General features: G+C 39.9%; 1 protein-coding gene across 4 annotated transcripts in view; it reads left to right on the top strand.

The window, feature by feature from the left end:
• The window catches only part of NDST2 (N-deacetylase and N-sulfotransferase 2), a 1,311,836-nt gene that overhangs the window by 377,019 nt on the left and 915,054 nt on the right, over positions 1 to 19,763 (top strand). The window contains exon 1 of one of the 4 annotated variants that reach the window (XM_044056102.1): positions 5,478 to 5,938. The exons of the other annotated variants lie outside the window; for them this stretch is intronic. The gene's annotated coding sequence lies outside the window, so the exon portion shown is untranslated. Of the gene's footprint in view, positions 1 to 5,477; positions 5,939 to 19,763 lie in introns of those variants that run through there. 4 annotated transcript variants of the gene reach the window in all.

Here is a 19,763-nt window from a genome sequence, read left to right as displayed (position 1 = left end):
TCTGTGAAGAAATATTCCTTGATACTCTCTTAAATTTTGTACTCCGTTCTCTCTTCAAGCTTTGTTTATGACCCATGAATACCACAAGGCTGATTGAAGAAATTGAATTTTAAGTACCCCTACATATAGACTCCGTATTGCTCTGGAAGGAAGTGGTCATGTACAGCTCTCTTTGTCACATATTATACCTCTTCTGCTAAGTAATTTTGTGGCCCTCCTTTTTTTTTTGCAAGCCTTTCACTACCTTTTGTTTATTGTCCAAATAGGACTTTTGTTTCATTTGAATTTACAACTACAATCTGTACATTTGTAATAAAAAAATTCCTCTGTCCACAGGTCATATACATCATGTGAGTGCAGTGAACCTACCTTTGAGTTTAATTATTTTTCTACCCTGCTTTAAAACTTTTATGTCTTTTTTAGTAATTAGAAACCCATATTTTTGATTAGTTAAGGAAATCAAGAAATACATGGTATACCAAATGTTAAGGCAAGTATATGAAAAAAGCACTAAAATTACTTTTCCTTAATCATTCTATTTCTAAATACTATCCATCATAAAAATGTGAAGGGAGAAGACATTAAAGAGAGTGAAGAGCCTCGGACTAATAGTCTTGCAGAGTAAGATTATATGCCCACAGTTTGTATATTCTGGATCAAAAACGAGAGAATGGATAATGTTACACTTTCATTAACAGTGACTTGAATATTACATTTTGAAACTGGGGAAGAACTGGTTCAGGCAAAAAGAGTAGGAAGTCATTCAAGGACTGGGAGATATGCAGCTACACTGGTATTTTCAATGAAGTTGTGAAGATCAGAATGCCAATGGCTTCACCACCCCCTGAAAAAGATACAAGGTGAGAAATAAAGTAATGTATTTAAAATTACTGAGCATTGTTTTATGTACTATACTTCAGAGTATATTTTGTGGCCTGGAGCTTCACTCAGCTTTGTAAGTAGAAATTGCAATACAGGCATGTTAATACTCACAAACCAGCAGTAACAACTGTTACAACACTCAGATATATAGCTCAGCTTAACCATGTACATTTTCCCCCAATGTCCTTTGAATTTGTGCGTTTCTTCTGTAGTCACTTTCTTCATAGCTGCTGCACTTTCCTCTGCTGGCAACCTCTTTTGTTGCTCAGCAAACTAAGATAAAGACCTTGTCCGGTGTCCGTGCCTGCTTTTGTAGCATTCTTCTACTTACCCTCTTCTGTTGTGATGAGTTATCGGTTTCCCCTCAATACCCCAAAGTATTTGAGGAGTTTATTTTGTCACCCAACAACAGCCCCTACGGCAAGACAACGTACCCAACACTCTAGTCATAGGTGACTCTATAGTCAGGCACACTGATGTCCCACTCACCAGGCTGAACATGGAGAAAGTTACAGTCAGCTGCCTTTCGGGTGCCAGGATCCACCACATAACGCATGCACTCAAGTCACTCCACAACAAGTACAAATATGACTGTCACTGTCCATGTTGGAGTGAATGACTTGAGATGTACCTCCCTGGACTACATGAAAAGAGACATGGAAGAGCTCTCAGATCATGTGGCCCAGGCAGGTATGACCCTAGCCCTGAGTAGCATCCTGCCTTCGCCCAGATTGATACCACAGTATAAGGACAAAATGATTGACTTCAACAATTGGCTAAGCTTCTGGTGTCATTCAGAGGGGATCCAGTGTCTGTCTACCTGGGACGACGTGATCGACAGAAGGCTCTTACCACCCCTATAGTGCCTTTGTTAGGCAAAGTTCAAAGGACAACACCACCACTGTAACAGGTACAAGCATGCAAAATCTGAAGGTAATGTTACTCAATGCTAGAAGTCTAAACCTCAAAATGCACTCTCTCGAGGCACTCCTAAAAATGGAGAACATCGATATCTGTGCAATAACTGAGACCTGGTTCAAGGCTCCAGAGAGCACCCCTACAGTACCAGGCTACAGCTCTTACCACACTTTTCTGCCACCAAACCAGGACTGAAACACTAAAGGTGGAGGATTGTCCATATTCACCAAGGATATTCACAACACCAGGCTAGTTGCCCAACACAATGCGTCTGAAATTTTCCAGGTGCAACTAACACTAGGTAAGACTGCAGTCTAAATTGTAGCTTGCTGCAGATCCCCCACCATGCTCCAAGATTCTCACTACACCTTTCTAAATATACTGGAAAATATTAAGATACAACCAAACACCCTAATACTGGGTGATTTCAACTACCCTGTCATTAACTGGAAAACTACTTGTGTACCAACACCTTTGCCCAACGGTTCTTGGAATTCATAAATTCCAATGCCCAGGACCAACTAATACGTAGTCCCACCAGGGGCTCCAATATCCTACACCTGGTCATTATCAATATGGGAAATCGATGCTCCACACCTATGGTCACCCCCTTGTTGGTCAGGTCTGACCATAAGCTAATCACCCTTGACATCCACATCCCACCCTCCAGTAAGGAAACCTCTGTAAAAAAACTTCTCGAAAACCAACTTCATGCTACTCAAGTCAGAAGTGACAAACTTCATGAGACCCATGCAGACGGGAACTGAAAGTTCGACTGCTGAATCCTACACTAAGGCACTGTACGAGCACATCCACTCGTGCATGAATCGTGCCATCCCTAATAGAACCAAGATGCTCTCCTCCAAAAAAAGGAAGCCAATCTGGTGGTCCCTTGCCATAAACAAACTTTATAACAGAAGGAAGAAATTGTTGCAGAAGAGAGGAAAATCACAGGATGCAAAAAAACTCCTTTACCAGCCTCAGTAAGAAGCTGAGATCCCTCATAAAATCCTCCAAAGCTAGTTATGAAAATAAAATTGCAAAGATTCCAAAGACAACCACAAGGCATTCTATAACTATGTCAAGAATCTAAATGGCAATGCTCAGATTTGCTCTGAGCTACAACAGAATGGCATTAAATATACTGATCCTAAGGATATTGCCAATATCCTGGCAGATCGATTCAGTGCCAACTTCACCCCCCCTCTCACCCCCTAAAGGGCCCATCTCAATACCGAAAGATTGCCATATTCCGGTAATGATGGCCACACAGGTAAAAACAGGCACTCTCCAAAGCTAAGAATACAGCATCCATGGGACCAAACGACATCCTAGACTATGTACTACATGAACTACAAAATGAACTGGCACCTCACTAAGTGTCATGTTTAATCATAGCCTCACCTCAGGCTTCGTACTCACTGAGTGGCGCACAGCTACAGTTATCCAACTCCACAAGGGGGGATCCACCTTGGATCCCGGGAACTACCACTCCATCAGTCTGACAAGCCTGATCTGCAAGGCTATGGAACGTATTATCATGGAACTTATAAACAAAGACATTGGCAACCTTCAAACAGTGGACCCCACGCAGTTTGAGTGCGTGAAGGGCCGATCTTGTCTCCAGAACCTGATTGATTTCTTCTAATCAGTCTCCAGAGCCGTGAACAAGGATAAGGTGATCCACACAGCCTATCTGGACCTCGCCAAGGCCTTCAACACCATCCCCCACTCTGGAATCATAGACAAACGTACTAAGCTGGCCATTAATCCCTACGTCACTCGATGAGTTGCCAACTGGCTTACTGACAGAACCCACACTATAAAAGTAGCCAACTCCAAATCCAGCTCTAGACAAGTGGAGTACCTCAGGGTTCAGTCCTGGGACTGCTCTTGTTTGGCATCTACTTCTCTGAAGTACAGGCCAACACTAAGTTTGCAGATGACTGCAAAATAGGAGCCATTATTGAATCCCCAAATGATGTGGGTATTCTACAAAAGGGTTTTACAGAAACAGATGCTTGGTGCCAGAGCCATGGCCTCAAGCTCAATGCCAAGAAATGTATAGTTATCCTCTTTGGGAAAAACATGTACCTGTGAATTACCACATAAGTGGCAGTACACTAAACACCAAAAGTGTGATAAGAGACTTGGAGACACAGGTGGACAGTGGTCTCACCTTCGATAACCACATCGCCGCAACAGTCGGGAAATCCTTCTATGTGGCACACCTCATCACTAAGGGCTTTTCATCCAGGAAAAAAAGGAGGACATTGCTCCATTGTACTCCTCCCTCATTAGACCCATTATAGAATACAACCCCCCCATTTGGTATGTACCTCTCAAGACATCTGCAGCAACTGGAAAGGCTGCAGAAATACCTCACTAAAAGAATCACGGGCATAAAGCAGATGCCCTATGCTGACCATCTCCACCTGTACTCTATCGCATATCGTCTACTCAGAGGCAATCTCTGCTTAACATACAAGGCCATGTCAAACAGCTGTTGGACATGCTACACTTAAAGAAACCCCAATCCCTCAGAGACACACGCTCCAGGGATCTAAACCTTGTCATCACAATAAACAAAACATGCTGGAGGGATAGGACTGACCCAGAGACTTCCCAGACTCTAGAATAGACCGCCCATACATGTCAAGCAGAGCGCCTCTTTGGCCATCTTGAAATGGAACCTTGATGATTGGATGGGAGATAGGAAATTCACCCCAGGGATCATGTCAGTCGCCCTGCTAGACAGGGGTCCAGTGAAGTAAATACTGTGGGAAGAAATAGCCAGGGAATTGTTATGGCTAGGCTTGTATAGGACCTAGGACCGATAGCCTAGTACCAACCTATGAACCTGTACCACTTTCCTTTGATCGTCTGCCTCATTCTCACTTTCCATCAGACCTCACTAAATGTTTCAGTTTGATTATTAATAATTTAACTCTAGTTCCCACCCTACTTATTTGTTTCCTCTTCTCATACTCCCACCCCACTCTCCATTTTATTCTCTGTTTATTGCCTACTGCAGCCCTGCTGACAGCCTCCGTGTTATTTCCCACACGAACCCTAACCACTCGTGTCTTACGTAGTTTCAAGGTGTCTGTTACTGTGGGGCTTCTTATCAAACGCTGTAGAGCTGGAAACTCCTACTGTAGCATATATGTATGCTGCTAATACTATCACTTTCTATATCAGGAAAATAACACGAATATTTTCATTGGGGATTTTCTAGACAGGGTCAATTGGGTTCACTTCCGCTAGAGGGGGTTGTTGCCTCTTCTGCATGTTTTTAGGAAGTTTTTTTTTTTTAACAGGCCTTTACTGCTGTCAGTTGATCTTCAACACTTTCTTTTGAAAGCTGTAGTCTGAGCAGTTGGCCTGCTGCCTTTGAATGTGCTCTTTAACAAGCTCCTTGCTGGGCTTCTATCTGATTGTACTCACAACTTACACACTCCAGCCGAGCCCCTTGAAGTAATATAGCGTTCATGAGCAGATACTCTCTGTTCTGAATACCGAGTCTTGTAGAAGCATTTTAGCACTAATCTTCACGGCCGTTACCTAATGCTAATTGTGACAACAATCGCAGTAATTTTCGCGTACAGCGCCTTCTCTCTAGCAGCCGTATCTCCTGCCAGCGTGCACGTGTATTTTAGTCGCGGGCTCCGGGTTCGGCTCACAAACTAAACACATGCCAATCACCCAAATTCACCTGTAAGTGTGCACCCTATCCGGAGCTAGCGTCTTTGTATTACACCCACTGAGTGCTGGGATAGCTAGCCCCACCCACCCCCAAATGAATGAAAATATGGAGACCACTGCGAAACGCAGATTCCTCTAAGGTACAGTGAATTAGAGCAGAATATGCATACTCTGCAGAAGTGAGATTAAAAAAAAAATCACCAGCGTGTGAGAACACGGGTGCGTGTATGTTTCATAGCGTACCCTTTTGTAAAACTAAAATTAACGTCAGCATTTTCTCAGTGCCGCTGCACTTTTTCCATCAATACTAGGAGGCGTTTGCACATTGTCTTCCGAACCAACTTCACGTACAAATGTAAACACGTAAATGTGATCTTGCGTCACTCAGTTGATTGGAATATGACACTTGACCCAATGTGTTTGGAGGCACTCTGTAAGTTTTATTTATGTTGGTGGTGGGGTGGGTTTTGGATTTAGGAGATGTTTTATACTATTGCAGTATGTTAAATTAATATGGTTAATGTTGTCTTTTACCATTTTTCTGTTGATTGCTGCTGGTTGAAAAAGTAAATGACCTACCCGATTTGCAGTTAAATGCCTACTGTAATGTTTGAAGTGATAATTAGAATAACATTTATATATATTTCACGGACATTATTTTATTGCATTTGTTTGCCTATTTAAAATATTAATTGTGGCTTTTTTTACACAATTTACCCTGAATTATCGCTAACATAGTAGCTAGTTTCAGTGTGATTTATATGGTTTCTCTCGGTTTAAGTTATCCTAGTCATTTGGGTTTCTAATATTATGACAGGAATGCACCTAAGTCGAAGTGTAATTAATGTTCACGAAATTTGTATTGTTTCAGTTTTTCTTAGCCAAACGTGCTTTTGCAGCACCTGCAATGTGCCTAGAGATGACTCCCAATGGATTTCATACAGATTTACATGTACCGGTAGCATAGCTAAGTAAGACTGTAAATTGTTTTTTTTTATAGCACCCATTGCTCATACTACTATTGGAACAGTCTGGGTGTACGTTCTTCACATTGCCCTCATTTCTGCCTGCAAATCCTGCTATTTTATGAGTTTGTGTCTCTGTATGTAATGTACAGTAATCACTGGGTATAGCAGTTTCAGTGATCAATGCTACTGTTGTCATCTTTTCATGGACTACAGTATCATTTTTTCTCGCATCTGTTTTTTGAACTGTTGGTAATGGGTGATCCTATGTAATGTAAACTTTATCATTCTCTGTAATGCTTTGTCGCTCATGTTTCCATTGCTTCACGGCTACTTCAGTATTGTAATGTTTGCACAATCCCCAGTGCAACAGTCTTGCTACATTACTGTGCCTTTCAGTATACAGGCCCTCTGCCATTAGGGTATCACACCCAGCAACAAGATGTGTAACCGTTTCCAGTTCTGTTTTACAGAACTTGCATTTGTCTTTTTCTCTGACATGTTCAATGGACTTTGTAAGCCAAGCATGTACGTAGTCCACTATCCTGGGCTGCCAATAGTAACCTTTCGTCTTTTGGTTTAAATTCACCTCTCCTTAACCATCCCTGCACACATCCTGATCGGCATGAGGTTGTTCCAGGAGTTTTCTGTACTTGCAGCTGTATTTATGCCTTTTCCACATTTCTTGCCTTCTCATCCGATCCTTCACTTTATATTCCTTTTGTTTTTTTTTTGGCACATTCAGTTGCTGCCCGATTTTTGTCTCCTGGTTTGAGTTCTGTTCCCTCTTGACACTGATATGCTTCTGATAAACTAAGCAAAAAAGTCATCTTAGACTTGGTCTCCTCGTGTTTTAAAAACTTTCATTATGTTTGGAGCCTTTGCAGTCTGTCATCAAATAATGTATGTAGTCCAATGATTGTAGATCTAAACATGTAATCAGTTTCGAGGAGGCCCAAATCTCCTTCAGAAAAGGGAATATATAATCTTGGTATACATTGATTTTTATAAATCATTTGATAAGTTTGAAATATGTTTCTTATTTTCTTGTACAACTGCTCCAGTACCTTTTTGGGACCAATCACCCCAAAACTGTAAGTTAGAAAAAGAAGAGCAAATTGGTGTGTAGCTTGGAATTTGTTCCCAGGTGTCAGGGCTGTTTTCAGTATTAATTTTAGTCTTCTAAAATGTTCCTTACTAAGTTTTGTTTGCATTTGTTCGTATTTTATTGTCGATCCTTCATCAGTTCCCAAATATTTATACACTCTCTTCTGCTCAAGTACCTTTGTCACATTCCTGTCCCAGACTGATTTTCTTCGTGCTGCAGCTTTTTAAAGGTTGCTTTTGCAAAATTTAACAAAACTAAATTACATTCTTATATCATCTGAGAAAGTTTTGACCACTTGGCCAGTGTGCTTTCAGCTGCTCACATGATGAACTATACAGTTTTAAATCATCCAGAAAAAGAGAGTAAGTCTTTACACTTTGCTGTTGTGTGGGAGCCAAACTATAACCATGACCTAGTCTGCTAAGTAAACAACTTCGTGAGTTAAGAGCAAGACAAAACAGCAGTGGTGACAGAGCCACCCTGGAATATCCTCTTTTGAATTTTTAGCCTTGTGATAATTTGTCCTTTGTCATGGCATAGCTGCATAGTTATTTGCCACTGTTTCATGGTCACTGTAATGTAATTGACCAATACAAGGTGCATCTTATACAGCCATAAATGCTCCTTTATCCATGAATGTGGGAACCTGTCAAATGCATTTTTTTGTAAACTACCTATACGATACTTAGATTCCTTTTTACAATTATCCATTATAACTTTAACTAATAATTCTTTGTTCCATATTGCTATGATTAAGTTTTTTTCTAAATGACTATAAACTCTGTTGGCAGCAATTCCTGTGTACAGTTTGGACATTGTTGGAAAGCAAGTTATTGGTCTATAGTCTTTAGGATAGCTGCAGGTTCGCTGTTCAGGAGGAATATTGTTTTTGTTGTTATGCACATTGGTGTGTGTTTGGGGTCTGCATATAAGGAGTTCTTACTCAGGACTAAATCTTTATGTAATGATGTTAATACCTTTAGCCAGAAGTTAGGTACTGCATCTGGGTCTTTGGTTTTCCAGTTAAGAACTTTTCTTAATTTTATTTCAGTTTCTCTGTCTGTTACTTCATCCCATTCATATCTTGTACATTTGAACTTCTTACTGTTTCTTTTACTGCTTCTGTCCATTCTGCATCTTTATGTTCCACAGGGTATTCATAGATATTTCTTCAAATGTATCTGCTTCTTCTTTTTGTGGCGGTTGTATTCCTTTTGCTTTGTTTCCCAATTCTCTCTAAAACTTTTTTTGGATCATTAATGAATTGCTTATTTTGTACTTTTCTTTTATATTTATCTGCATATCTTCTAAGTTTTTCTGCCTGTACTGATATCATTAGTTTATTATTTGTAATAGTGCACAATAGATCCGAGTCCGTTCTAATACTGTGCATTTCTTTTATCACGTTTATCTTTTTAAGTATTTTTGTTGATCTTTTCCCTCTTCTATAATCTTCTAGCAGTGACTTCTCATCCTAATTGTGTTTTAGTTTTCTCTATTTAATACTTCCATGATGGCATTTGATTTTTCTCTTTTCCGGTCCCTTATTGCCCTGTATTTTTGTGGTAAGACTTTATCTGTTATTAATTTTGCTGCATGGTAATGTATCCTATTTACTTCTGGTATATATATTTTTTATTTATTTAATATTTGTTTACCGGGAAAGTCCGACTTGGAACAAAGCCAATTTTCAGCAGAGGCCCGAGGAGAAATACTCCAGATGTATGTCTTTGTAACGTGGGAGGAAACCGGAGTACCCGGAGAAAACCCACAGGAACACAGGGAGGGCATGCAGACTCCACACAGAAGGCACTCCAGCCGAGAATCGAACTGGAGAACCTCTTGCTGTGAGGTGACAACACTACCGCTGCACCACTGTGCCGTCCAAGTATATCACATGAATTTCTGTTAAAACAGGTGAACACAATAATCAAGATCGTTATCAGACTTCTAACATTTTAGGTCTTCCTGTCTTTCTGTAAACTATTCTTTTTCATCTGTCTTAAAATGTCTGTCCATGTCTGTTAAATCAAGCAACTCTTCCCTTAGATATTTTTCTTTAAACTGAGGGCACATTCTTTATTCTTCATTTCCGGTGAGCATACTGCAGAAAGTTCCAAAACATTTTCCTGTGACATATTCTCTTCAGCTGGATCCTGCATCATACGTTGCTCTTTCATATGGAAACTCGCTGGCCTATCACTCCACAAAATCGACTGTGTCAGAGTTGCCACAGTTTTATGTTCCTTCCCTTGCTGTGCAACTCCAACTGAACTTCTGTGCTGGTTTCCTGCTGAAGGCTCCAGATCATCTTCATGTGGCAATTGATCAGGTGCTTCCTGTTTTACCTGTTTCTCCTTAATTTGGGGGCTCACTGTTCCATCATGCTGTGACATTACCAGAGTTGGATTTTCTACACTAAACCCTTCACTTTCAGGTAATTCATGACTTCAGTTCCTATTTCTGTAACTTCTCCATGACTAATGCTCTTTTACCCTTTGTTTTCTTCTTTATTGTCATAAAATTTTCCATATCTGGATGCCTTTGTATGTATTTCTCTTTATAGATATAAGAATATAGTAATTTCATCTAGTAACCACTACCATATTACACTAACAGACTTTCCATGTTTCTACACCCTTAACTTTCCCATCCTTCTAAGTATCTACTTGCATCTAATGTTCTGATCCTCATTTTTTAGCTTACTCCTACCTGATGTATATAAAAACAAAAGAGTTTGCAGTCTACCACTTTAATTTAGTACGTTTTATTTTTGTTTCTACCTCTCTGTAGTTATTTTGTATTTATTATGGCATCTACCTCTCTGTTCTTATTTAGTATTCGGTTATTGTTCATGTGTGCTTTAGTACTTGTTTTTTATCTTGTTCATGTAAATTGTCTTAACTTTCATGTATCATTTCGAGCTTTTCTCCCCGGGCCTCTGCTGAAAATAGGTTCCTGACCCAGTCGGACTTTCCCAGTAAACAAATGTTAAATAAATAAAAATAAAATTAAAAAAAAATAAAATAAAAATATCTTTGGTCCTACTGTCCTTTGCTTGCTGATTTTATCATCTCTTCTTCCAGACCCCCTGGCTGTATATAATGCCCTTGAAGGGATGAAATCACTGACCAGCTGTAAACATTTTTAGTATGCCTGCAGTAAACAATACAGACTCTTAGTTTTGACATGCTTTTGAAAACAAAAGGGTTTGTTGTCATATATTGCAACTTATCAAGTGAAGTAAAGGTCATTGTTATTACTGTGGTAATTGCTAAAATGTATTAACACTACTGTATTCAGGATCACAGGGTAGTAGACTTGTCTCATGGCAAACACTGGGTACAAGGCAGAAATCCTTTTCTGGATGGGACACCAGCCCATCCCAGAGTTTAGACGCACACTTGAGCACCACACTTATTTATTTTACATTTCTTGACTGGAGACGTGGGGGGCCTGGGGAGAAAAGCTCCAGTACATGCAGCACAAACAAAATTGTATAAGTTATACAGTATAAACAATGTCAAGAAGAATACAATTAGAATAACTTTTACAATGTCTAAATGGATACAATAGTAACTATGCATTAACTAGTAAGGCTTTTTATACTAATGCAGTTAAATAACTGTGCAGTAGGATAAATGTCACAATCCATGGTACTGAGTTATTTACAATGGGTGGAAAGCAAAAGGTTAATTTAATTATGAGTTATAAATGAAATGAGTGTTAAAAGAGTTGGGATAGGTATATGTAGATGGTGAGGTGGGTGAAGACAGATTGGTAGCTGGTGACAGAGTAGAGGAGGGAAGAGGTATGTTAGAATATGAGGAAGAAACAAAGATGTTATATGTGTCCTGGAGATGTACAGCTATAGAACTAGGATGTTGAGAGGTGTTTTGAATGCATGTAGATTTTCAAGAAGCCTGAAACCATGTCTATCAGCAGTTTAGACAATCTCCTGTTCGTCTAATGGCCATGTTTTTAGGATGTGTGTGTGTGTGTGTGTGTGTGTGTGTGTGTGTGTGTGTGTGTGTGTGTGTGTGTGTGTGCGCGCGTGTGTGTGTGAAGAAAACCCAAGTCCACCTTGGTTCAGACAAATCACAAATTTAAGCAGCAAAAAAATAACAAGGATCATGGCAGCTAAAACCATAAATTTAATTATAAAACATAATGGATAAGCGCTTTTGGACAATTCCTTCATCAGATCAAAGAACAAAGTGTGTTTAACTGTTTTAAGTAATACTTGACCAGTCACCGACTCAAAACTGCACCACACCTCTTTCCTCTTTTTCAGAGCTCTTGCTTATAGTAAGTTAACCATTTCAGTGCCTGAGCTTGCATTCTCTCAAAATGGGTTTTAGGGGAAAAAGAAGAAAGAGGTGTGGTGCAGCTTTGAGCCTGTGATTGGTCAAGTATTACTTAAAACAGTTAAACACACTTTGTTCTTTGATCTGATAAAGGAATTGTCTGAAATAACTTATTTTTTATGTTTTACAATTAAATTTATGGTTTTAGCTGTCTTGCTCCTTGTTTTTTTTTTTTTTTTTTTTTTTTTTTTTTGCTGCTTACATTTTTGTTTTTAAGATGTAGGAAAAGACTGGACCACCCAATGAAAACCTATGGAGATGTAAGGGACCCTGCACACAAAGTACTGTGGGTGGGAACTGAGCTGAAGAACCAGAAGCTATGAGGTAGCCGTGCTAACTACTGCACCACTAGTCCTCCAAGTTGCCCTTTTTAAGGCAATATATAGTCCATAACTGAGAATTGCCTGTAAGTTTCAGGTGTGTCTGTAATTTTGTCCTAAATATATTGCTGTCTTCCTTTTTAATGTTTGACATTTTATCAAAATTGTGAGTATTACATTCTAACGTTAGATAGAGAGAGCAGGATTTATATTATCTTAGTTCCAAAAAAAGCTATTTTCTTGACTTTTTAGGCGACTAATGCCACTGTATAAAACCAGCTTTGATTTTAGGCCATTGACTGTGATTCTTTTCATCTTTAGTACTGATTCTAAAACAAAAATGTAGAGAAATTTGGGTGGAGGGGGCAGGTCCACTGGCAAGTGTGCCTCATCAGGGGCAGCAGTGCTAGCACCTTGTAGTAGAATTACAAGGTCAGATTTTCAGTGTATATTGAAAAAGTCAAGAATTTCAAAGATGTAAGAATGAAGCAGTTCAGAAGAATAACACTGGATATGAAATGTGTACACAGTAGTAGAAAAGAGGCCTTAGTTTAGCACTTAAAAAGTCTATAACATGTAAATTGTGAAGAGAAAATAACTATTGCAAGATCCTAAGCAGGCTAGACCTAAGATGGCCTCAGGCACAAAAGTGTTTGCCCTGACTGTCACACTAGAGACTGGGGTTCAGTGATGAACCCAAGTAGCTGGAGGGCTGACAGGAGGGGAAATGCAGCTTTCCTTTACTGTTAGTGGGATGGAATAATCGCTCTTCTAGTGGACAGTTTGGCACAGTGGGAGAAATACTGGAGCGGCGCGGGGCAGGTAATATAAAGCTGATATAGTAAAGTTTGTACTTCATTAAAGCAGAGTATAAAGGGGCATTGGTCCACCTACTTACACAGGACCCTCTACTGCCAGAGATGCTTTTCTGTGATGCAGCATTTCTATTCAGTAAATTTTATAGACTTCCCAGGCCCAGCAGAAAACATGTACTAATGGCTTGATGACCAAATTTAGCTGAGATGAGAATCCTACTGTGGTGTTATGAGGTAGTGCCATCTGTGCCAGTGAGAGTAGAGCAGTACATATGCCAGCATAGCTACCTTGCAAATTTTTATTTGACTATCACACTGATTTGTACAGATGTTTGAGTTAAAAATATATTTGTAAAGTTACTTGTGTTAAAAATGCATCAACAGTAGGTCCTGCTGGACAGAACAAATGTATGCACGTGTATTTGGTTGTATTGTTGTAACTGATCATAGATCAGAGAACCCTGGATGGGTGGAAAGTTTGAAATTGTGTTATAGCCTTCAGATGCTGCCACAGATCTTAGCAAAGCTCAACCCTTGCAGCAGCACTTTAGAAACTGACAGGAATATTTCTGACAGGGTGTATATCTCACACATCCACACAGACAGAGAGAGACATCATCCAGCTTTTGCTGTGGTAAGGCACTCTGCACACATCAGCTTGCCTTGCTTTAGTAAATAGTCAGGGAACAGCAATTCCTTAGTTAGTCAGGGACATTTAGTGATAGTAGATTAGTATTGTTTTCTGCGTCTGTGAGAAACTACACAACTGTATTAATTTTTATATTGCTATGGTTGAAACTCTTTATTGTATGCAATATTCTCGTTTTATTATTTATCATTAAATATTTTAATACCTTTCATTGTGGCTGGTCCTCTAGAGAATACTTTTAACATTTTGAGAGTACTTATGTTTGTTTCTCCTGAAAGCCTTGCTGCTTTGGTCACACCCTACCATTTGTATTAGTATTAATTTTCCAAGGTACAATTGGATACTTTTTGTAAGAGCCTTAGGGTAGCTGACTGGTGGCATTGTGATTACCTTAGAGTCTGTGTAAAAGGGGACACAGTTAGTAAATCTGTGCCAGCTTTTCCCAGGTGTGTGTGAAACTAAAATATCCAAGTGTGTGTGTCCACTACTGGGAACAGGGACACAGAGCTCCAAAGTGGTCAGTGTAGAGTTTTGTGTGGGTCTAGAGAGAGAGAGAGTCCAGCCTTAGGTCTGGAGTGTGCTCTTAAGGGAAATTGTGCTTGGTGTGGAGAGCTGCATCTTAAAGTACTGTGTGAATCCATCTTTGATGTTAGTGACTGTCCCTTACTGGAGTCAGTGGTAAGGATTGTGTCCTTGATTGCTGGCCTGGAGTAGGGACCCGTCACACCTACCACCAAGGCCACACTGAGCGTTCATGAGGGTGTTGCTGGCCAACTTTGAGATCTGCAGTGTAGCTCTGAATGTTAGTTGTGTACATGCTTGGCTTACAGAGAAGTCTGTAACCCTGCCCTAATGGAAATGCTGTACGTCCGTAAATCAAATGGGACAAGAGTCACTCGCTCCAAAGATCTCAAACTAGTCTGTGATTTAAACAGAACATGCTGGAGATACAGATAATGTCTCCCAGAGACTGCTACTACTCTGGAATAAACTCTCAGTTTGTTTTAAGCAGAGCCCCTCAATGACCCTATTTAAGCACAACCTGGGTAACTGGATTGGAGACCATAAATTCACCCCTGGGGTGGCATCTATGTCCCTCATGGACAAGGGCAGCCAGTGGTGATCTTAGATTTGCTCTGCAAGCAATGAAACCATCTGTCAGTGGTCAGTTAGGGAACACTGGTATCACATGGCTAGGCTTGTAAAGGCCCTAGGGGCCGATATCCTAGCAACCTCCTTTGAGCCTATATTAAGTTGGAAAAAATATATTCTTTGAGTGGTTCACTGCTGCTGTCATTACATCAGAGGATTCTGCTGAAGGCTGAGGTTCACATCCAACTAAACTTTCAGAGCCAAACACCCTTCCCCCATGCCAGCTGATTTCACCTTTGCCATAGAGTCCTTCACACACCTGGTGTAAAGACTGAGATGGCTGGTCATTGTCAGTTTGTTTTTGCTGCATAGGTTGCATATTCTGTAAGGTTATCCAAACAGACTCCAGTCCATGGCCTATCCCCATGAACTAACATCAAAATAGATAAGTAACCCCATGGTGAACCCTTACTTCCTTAGACAAAGTGGTGTATCTTTTTAGGTTCTTAGCTGATGTTTTCTGCTCTTTGATTTCTTGGTTCAGATGACTTTTGTATATCCTGTGCCTGATGTGGAGGTATTGGGCATGCTGCTCAAGCAAGGCAAGTGTGTTTGTAAGAGACAAATCTGACATGTTAAGTTGGTGTACTTCTTATGCTTGGAGCACAGCATAAGAGCTTGTGAAATCCTGCAGGAGTCCAAGCCCAAAACTTTACCCATGAGACAACAATGCCTTGCTGTCCTGTACCCAAAGGTTAGCTGGCTACCATCTGATGATATTACGGACATCATTTTCAAGTGAAAGGAGAAGAGCAGATGGAGACAGGAGGAGACCAGGGAATTGGATAACTGTTAGGCTTTCTAGATCTGAGGACATTAGTATCGTGGAAGAGTTTGACCAGGGCACCCCCCCCTCCCCCTGACCCAACATCTGGTTTGTCAGAAGCTTGTGGTAATGCCTCTTGGGGGATGCTGTTACACCTCCTGCAGAAAGCACACCCTACTGGAATGAAATGAGGACAAAGGAGTCTTCTGAAAAGTAGTGTCTGCTGATTAATCAAGGAGAGAGTGATTTGCCTTTGCTCATCATGCGTGGAGGGCACCCACACAGTTGAAACTTAGGGGCATTCCTTTTGGGGCCCCTGAGATCCCATTGGCCACTAAGCCCAACCCCCTCTCCCCAAGGTTCTTACCTTTTCCAAGCAAAAGCTTGATCCTTCATAGATCCTCCTATCCCATTCCACCCTGCCTCCCTCACAGGAGTGGGCTAAGCTGGCTTGAGGCTTTTTCCAGTATTTACAAAACGTCCAGCCCAATTCAGGTAACCCATTTGTATTTGGAGTCGGGCCTTTCAAGAGGATGAGATGTGTCTTTCTGGTAAGGGTTACTATTCAGGAGGACTGCTTTGGTCTGCTAAATTCAGACCATCTTACATTTATGAAAACATACCCTTAAATGCAGGTATGATGCTGTAGATACATCTTCTCAAGCTGCTAGTACAGGGTCAGTCCTTAGAAGGTGCACTCTGCTGAGGAGTTGGTCCACATCCGAATATGTGTAAATGTTGCTGTTTAATACTCCTGTGAATAGAGAACTGTTCTTTAGACCCCAGGCTTACAGTGTGTTTAAAAAAATGGTGAGTAAATAGAAGGCTATGGATTTTTGTTAAACGCATGTTTCATCCTCCCCTTCCTATGTGTAAAAGTATTACTTTTCTAAGCAAGGTATTTTCTACCATAGGCAAGGCAGTGGAAAACAGCCCAAAACTATGAAGACCTTTCGAGAAAACAAAGTGATACCAACAGGACAGAGGGGGGCGGGGGAGCCAGTAAGACTGTTCTACCCCCAGGGGGCAACTGAGAGTACCACATCCATCTTTCTCCACCCCAGCCCTTTCCTCTTCGTGCCCGCCTTTCAAACTCTAGCCCCATGATAGAAGGCAAACTGGCATTTTGCCTCAAAAAAAAATCACTTCAGACAATTAGTTCCTAAAGTACATCTCTAAGGGCTGTAAACTACTTTTTTTTAATCCAGAAAAAAGTGAATTCCCAAGGTACCAAGAGATGCAAAGCATGTCTTAAAACCCGCCATAGAAGAGATGTTATTTCAGGGTTACACCAGAACAGGAGGAAAAGGGCTTTTATTTGTGAGAGTTCCACATTCCCAGGTAAGACACCCACTTCAGGCACATTCTAACTCTTTGAAGACTAAGCAAATTCTTAAAAAAATTAAAAATGTTGACCCTCGAGGCATTGCTTCCTGTTCCAGCCTCTGAGGCATTCAAGTTTCCTATGGATCTAGAAGACATGAAGTTGCGTATTCTAATGTTCAGAAGTCTCGGATATTTTTGGTGATTTGTGGCAGGATGGTCACATTTCCATTTTACTTCCTTGACCTTTAGTTTAGCTGCTGCACCAAGAGTATTTACCAAATGCCTGACCCCAGTGGTAACACTATACAGAACCAAGGGCCATCTACCTATACCCTTGCCTTGATGACTGCCTACCCCAGGCACAGTCCATGCAGGAGATAAGGGGGACCTTGAATTACACTTGCAGTACCTAACCAGACTAGGCTTTATAGTGGACCTTCAGAAGCCAAACCTGAGCATGAGCCATTGTGGCATTTTTCTGGTAACTCTCCTAGATATAGCAGTTGCCACTGGAAAAAGTGGAGATCCTTTCAGCCCCTTCAAAATCATGGCAGCAAAGTCATTGTGAACTGTTGGGCAGGCAGTCTGCATTCTGGGGTCTTATGAATTTTGCTATTCTCTTGGTAGCCCTTGCCAAGATCCACATGAAGAAATTATTGGTATTTTAGAATTCCTATTGGACCAGCTAAACCAGACCTTGGTGGCCAAAATCCCTACTCTGTATAAGGAAAGAGTTGTTGTTGTGACTAGGTTAAAAATAGGTTTATTTTATTTATTGGCATATTTTAACAAAGACATACCTCCTAACTGTCCAGAATTTTACAGACTGTCCAGATTTTTGCCTCATGTTTTGGTCTGTTCCTCAAAATTGTGGTTTTGTGGTAAATCACTGAAAATTGAAGCTGCTAAGTAATGACAAACATTTGAGTTCAGTACTCCTTCAGAAAATACATGCTAATACAAATACATGCTATTCTATCAATTCTTTACATTTATGGGATTAGTATTTAATATCTGTTCCTGCTTTTGGGCCTTTATGTCCCCTACTGTCTTTGACTTTGTCTAGAATTTGCGTACTAAGAGGTTGAGAAGTATAGGATAGTTTAACTGAGCAAAAATGCCCCTTTGCAGCAGAGGCAGTGAGAAGCTACATTCAAAATATGCACATCAGAATGCATTTTAGAAAGGATGTGCAAAGGCAGTGCAGTATTAAGCAAAAAATATATATAATGAAATACTGTAGTCTTTATTCCACTGCAGAACAATTGTGTTCAGTTTGCATGCAGTGATTATGCTGAAGAGAGAACGTTAAGATGACCAGTGAAATTAAGTTAAACTAGAAAAGAAAAAGCAGCAAATGCACTGTGTGCAAAATTCCGTCTCTGTGTCTTGGGAATTCACCTCTATTCAACGCTCATAACAGTCCACAACACCTTCAATGAAACCAAGTAGAAGTGAACAAAAGTTTATTGTAATGCCAACAAACAAAGAATGGTTAAGCGCTTTCACTTGAATAAAACAAGCTTCCTCAGAACACCATAGCTTGCATCACAGTTGTTTAAATAACATTTTTAGCGCCAAAATTCACTTTGAAATTTTAAAGCTATACACACATCCTTGACCATAGTTCTCTATTCATAAAATATTAAATAATATTCATGTTATTTCTAAAAGCAATGTTACATATAATATGTGTTGATAAAGTAAACAAGTTAAAAAAACTGAAAAAATGTTAACAAAAACATTTACATTTAGATCATATCAAAACATGTTTAAAAACATATAACAATGTGCCTAATAGTTCATTTTAAGACCAATAGTGGTTTGACAGACAGTGTCATTTAAACCTGGTATAGTGGAAGCATCCGTATATATTTGCCACCAAAATTCTTTATATAATAATAAATTATTAAAGTCACCCCCTCTGTTATTGGTGTGCACAATCCACTATACCAAAATTAAAATAATGTTTGTCACCATATTGTTTAATATGTTTATACAAAGCATTTTTTTCATCCTTCCTTCTGATGCTATAAAGGTGAGAGTATATACGTTTATTTAAACTCCTTTGAGTCTTACCTATATAGAATCCTGAACATGTTCTACAGATGGCAATATACACCACCATTTTAGTTGTACAGTTGCCCCCACAGAATTTAATTCTAGTGTGTTTGTAATTATCCAATTTCACACTATCTCCCTGAAATATAGTGTGACATTGTTTACATGCCCCACATTTTGCAGTTTTCATGTATTCTGTCTTCTTAATAGAGATACCCTTCTCTAAAATAGATTTTATGTTGGCCCCTACCTTATAAACAAACCTTGGGCATTCACCTAATGTGGGTGCTATATCTTGATCAGCAGATGTTATGTGCCAGTTGTTCATTAAAATCTTCTTAACTTTACCTGAATATATGCCAAATTCCAAAATGCAAGATTTACCAAAAATGCAAGTTTGACTTCATATCATGCAATATATCCACAGTCGAAACAATAGCTGTCCTATATTTTTCACCCAACAAAGGCTTGTACTGGTTACCCCATTTCCTCACAACATAATTACTTACATTTTCCATAACTCTAACGTCATAGCCTCTGTCCTTAAATAAGGACGTTATAAATTTCACCTCATCCAACATGTCCTCATACCGTGAGGTCATCCTAACTGCTCTAATAAGCTGACCCTTGTATATATTCGTGAATTGTTTCTTCGGATGGTAGCTAGAATATTCCAAATAACTATTCGAAAAAGTGTTCTTTCTATAAATTTTGGATTTAAACTCATCC

Source organism: Protopterus annectens, chromosome 14.part0 (assembly GCF_019279795.1).
Source record: "Protopterus annectens isolate FY-2018-M chromosome 14.part0, PAN1.0, whole genome shotgun sequence".
Lineage (NCBI taxonomy): Eukaryota > Metazoa > Chordata > Ceratodontiformes > Protopteridae > Protopterus > Protopterus annectens.
This window is presented reverse-complemented; position numbering and strand designations above follow the sequence as displayed.